Here is a 4,910-nt window from a genome sequence, read left to right on the forward strand (position 1 = left end):
AAAAACATGGAAGTATTTTAAGGAGATTAGCATGATCCTACTAGCATTTCAAAATCATGTTTAAAAATGGGAGACTCCAAAGCAGATCGCTTATTGTATATCCTCTGCATAGTTCCTCAAATCTTTGCATTGGGTTTCCATTACTGCTATAACGACTTACCACAAATCTAGTGGCTTAACACAACACATATTTGTTTTCTTACAATTCTGGAGGTCAGTGGGCCAAAATTGGTTTCCTTGAGCTCAAAACAAAATATCAGCAGGGCTGCACTCTCTGAAGGTGCTTTGGGGCTTCTGTTTCCTTGCCCTTTCCAGCTTTTGAGATCACCTGCCTTCTTTAGCTCATGGCCCCTTTCTCCGTTTTCTAGTCCAGCAGCACGACATCTTCAGACGTCTCCTTAATTCTGACCTTCTGCTTTCATCACCATATCTCCTTCTCTGAATCTGACTCTCCTGCCTCCCTCTTTTGAAGACCTCTGTGATCACATGAGGAGAATATCATCTCCAGATCCTTAACTTAATCACACTCCTTTTTCCATGTAAGGTAATATGTTTCTAGGTTCTAGGAATTAGTATGTAGATGTGTGTGTGTGTGTGTGTGTGTGTGTGTGTGTAGGGGGCATTTTTCTTCCTACCGTATCTTTCTTCATAGGTTTTATTACTGTTTATAATGATAGGTTTTAGCAATTACTGAACATTTGTCTCCTCCTCTAAATGAAAAACTACAGAAGCCACAGTTTTTACCTATCTCCAGCACTTAAGTAGCACAATGTCTGGCTCTTAATAGGTGTTCAGTAACCACAGTTTAACTAACTAAATAAATAGTGTATTAAAGTTAAGATTAGTTTATCCTGGAACCAATGGATACTTTTGTTCAAATATTTTTATAAATCCCCACAGAGTATTATTTAATCACATCAGGATATTTGTAACTGACTTCACTTAGTTTAGTCCTATATTCACCTACAGTCTAAATTCAACTGATTACATGTAATGGTATTGATTATCCATTTTGAGGCTTTTTGTTTCTGACTCTCTGATATTGGGAAATAGAATTAATTGCTCTGTTATAATTATTCATGCAATATTCTGTATTATAAAGTGGCATCAACTAAAACTATTATTCTGGCTCTGCAAGTGTTCTGTGGTCTGTAAATTAATAGTTCAAGTATAGGCACAGCAGAAATTGCTAGCTTGCCAGTTTCTAACACAAAATATATTTTTCTGATGCTAAATAGCTGATTCAGAGTCACAATATTAAATCAAATGTTTACTGATTTGGCTTAAACATCATGCCAACTTGAACATGTCTGGAATATAACCTATATTTCTAACCTTTGTAAATGATTCTAAGTACACCCCATCACCCAAATAAGAAACAATGAGACTCATCACTATCTTTCCTTTTTTTTTTGTTATGTCTATATCTGATCAATCACCCAATCCTCTTAAATATCTCTCACATCATTTCATTCTCTATATCCCTCTGTTTGGTTTGTATTCTGATTATCTCTTGCCAGAATCTTACAGTAGTCTACAGACTGGCTTCCTGAAGCCTTGAGATGTCTCATTATATAACCTTTTATTACATAATGTAGGTTGATTTTTTTTTCCTCTTTATGAAAATGTCACTTATACAAGGGAAGATTTATCACTTTTAATTAAAAAGATGCTTTAAAAAAAAAGAAAGGAAAACCTTTCAGGTCAAAGAGAAGGGTATTCCAGTTTGCAGTGGCTTCAGCTGAGGCTCTTGAAGAGCACCTCCCTGATTTTTCAGTTTATAGCAGGAAACACCAAGCTTTGATGTGTATGTAAGAGAATGTGTGTGTCTATACATGTGACCTAAGTATTTGAAACAGAATCTTAAGACTACCACATTTCCTTGACCCTATTTTTTCCCTTCTGTTTCTCTACAGCAATTCCTGAGTAGTATTTATAAAGTACAAAGTTGATTCTGTACAGTCCTTTAATAAAACTTTTTAATGGATTTAATAAATAATCCAAACTTTCCTCCTCACCTCCCATTTAGGGTTTTCTATGATCTGGCTCCTGTTTAACCTTTCAAAATCCCAAATGTTCTTTCCCATGTACATGACATTCTGAGAAAATGTAAGTATTTAAAGCTCCCAATTTCTTTTTGTCTCCTGTTTTATGTCCTCACATAAAATCTTCTTGGCCCAGAATTCAATTTCTTTTCTTGTCTCATAATGAATGTGTAGTTCTCCTTGAAGTTCTAGCTCTAGTTTTTGCTCCTTCTCCAAAAGTCTTCCCAGACTAATACTTTGTTAGCACGCCCAAACAATATTGATCAGGATTTGCTTTTTGTCAATACTGTGTCTTATAACACGGATCACACCATGTTGTATATTTGTGTTGGTTTTCCTGATAGACTCTGAAGCACTTGGTTAGAGAGCTTCAGAAACCATGTACATACACTTTTGTGTCCCAGTATCTAGCACAGTGTTTTGTGCATAGACAATACCTAGTAAAGCTCTCTTGAACAAATAAATTCTCCACCTGGGACTTGACTGAGTGTGTCCCCACTTTGAGGTATACCTTCAAGCAGGATATTGAGATTTTACAAGCCTATAAGGGAGATGACGTTTTGAAAACCAAAATATTTCCTAACAACTTTCAAAATCAAATGTATATGTGGTATTTAGTTCAGTCAACAGTCTTTATTAAGATAATAATCTAAGATTTCTTTTTAAAGGATTTAAAATTTTACAAGTTGAATAAGCTCAGCATATAGAAATGTTCCCTTGAGATGGAGACATTTTTCTCGCCAAAAATGGAAGAAAGTTCTGATAAGTAGACTGTACTATGATTAAATATGAAAAAGGCCTATTTTTCTAAAACCGCAATGTTCTAAATGTGAGCCTTTTAATTCAAGGAAGTGTGGGTCCACGGCAGCTCCACATTTGGTTGTAAAGTGAATACTTGATGCTTAGGACAGGCCCTCCTCATCCAAGTGGTGAACACCTCCATCCTGAGCTGCTTTTCCACTGAGTCAAATAGTGCACAAAATTCTTGAAAACATACTAGTTTTTCCATGGAGGAATCAATTTATCTCCTCGTTTTGGTGCGGGTGAATTCACTAGATCTTTCTGCCTTCTATATGGGGAGAAATGTATTTCCTTAAAATCAAAATCAGTGTTTGGACCCTCGATGGCAGAGATAGCAGCATGAGTGTTTTTGATATTGTTCATACAGATGCTCGCTTCTCATACAAAGTCTTGCTTGTTCAAAAACTAAGCTGTATAATTAATAGTCAAATTTGAAAATATTTTCACAGAAGCATTTTAAATATTGAAAAGAATTAGAGAAACTCAGCAGTTTTTCAGTTAGTGAAATTTGTTTTTTTCTTGGTAGTCAGGCCTCACAAGAAGAAAAATATATATTTGTATATTACCTTAATCATACATGGCAAATGCGTTACAAGATAAATAAGCCTCAATTTAGAATCAGAAGTCTCAATTTGAATGAGAGCCCTCTTTCGACTGGTTTGGTGAAACTAGGTATAGTTACTGATTCTCAGTTCTGCTGTCTATAAAATAGTTGTTAATAAGGGAATGTGTTCAAATTAAATGTATGTGAAAACACTTTTTAAAAGTAGATGTCTTACAAAAGTGCTCGTTACTATTGTATCATTAGTAGAATATTAATAAAGTGTCAAAAAAAATCCCAACTATTATAGATCAGGGCTGATGTACACCATACATTATCATTTGCTGGAGTCTATTCCAAGTGTTAAGTATGTGGGTCATACAGATTATTAAATACTTTTAAGAGCAACCTTTCTATGGAGCATTCTTCTTCCTGTCATACTTACAAATGTTCATTTAGAGGTAACTGAATGTTACTTCTCTTAAATATCAAGATATCGAAGTTTTTACAAGTTGCATTGCCATAAATTAAATGAGCTGCATTTAGACATTCTAAAAAATTGTGCTGGTAGTAGTCAGAACTCCACTAGATTTACAATAAACCATAGGAATAAATGAGGTATATTGGATCTCTTTTAATATGCAAAAAGCTACACAAAAAATTGTGTGAATATATATAATTATATTATACAATTATATATATTTTGGCAAATGTGAATTTCTGTACAAAAATGTTAATAGTAACATATAACATTAGCTATATTTTTATTTTATATTGATACTCAACTAGCAGAGATTCTGTTTTCAGCCAATTATATTCAAAGAAGTATCTCTAAGTAGCTGTTCCAGTGGGTTAATTCTGTCAATACAAAATCTGCCATGAGCTAAAACTTCTCCACATTGCTTGCTTATAGGACATGTGATTGAAATACAAGATGAATAGCACATTAAAAAAGAATGACCTCCATGGCTTCAGGAAAGAAAGATTTCAAGCCTCTGGTTTTAAAATGCCAATACAAAGCTTGAGCATGTGGAACATGCAAAAACTTCATTTTATAAAGCTTTATTCAATTGCCATTGCCCAAGTAATATATTTCAATAACTTAAAATTATTTTAAAAATATTTTGAATTTCATAAGTAGTTAGACATATGCTGGAATAAAATAGACTTTTTTTTTTTTTTGGTGTAATTTGTACATTTTTCTTGGTCCTGAATAACTACTTGTATTTTTCATCATGTTATGGATTTAGCTAAAATTTTATTCTATTCTGGTCTGTAAAACTTAATAAAAAATAATTTTCATTTCTGGGCCAAAAGCCTAGAAAAGTTCGAGACACAACAGAGTAGTCATTGGGAGCAGGGAATGAAGAAAACTTCTCACTGAAATCACTTCTAGGTAAAGAAATTAGAGAAACATTATCTTAAATAAGGTTTGATGACAGAATTTAGTAACTTCTCATTTGCTGGACGTGGAATACATGGTCTACATATATAATTTGATCTAGTTATCACTATAGTCTTGT

The sequence above is a fragment of the Pteropus vampyrus genome, unplaced genomic scaffold (assembly GCF_000151845.1).
Source record: "Pteropus vampyrus isolate Shadow unplaced genomic scaffold, Pvam_2.0 Scaffold104, whole genome shotgun sequence".
Lineage (NCBI taxonomy): Eukaryota > Metazoa > Chordata > Mammalia > Chiroptera > Pteropodidae > Pteropus > Pteropus vampyrus.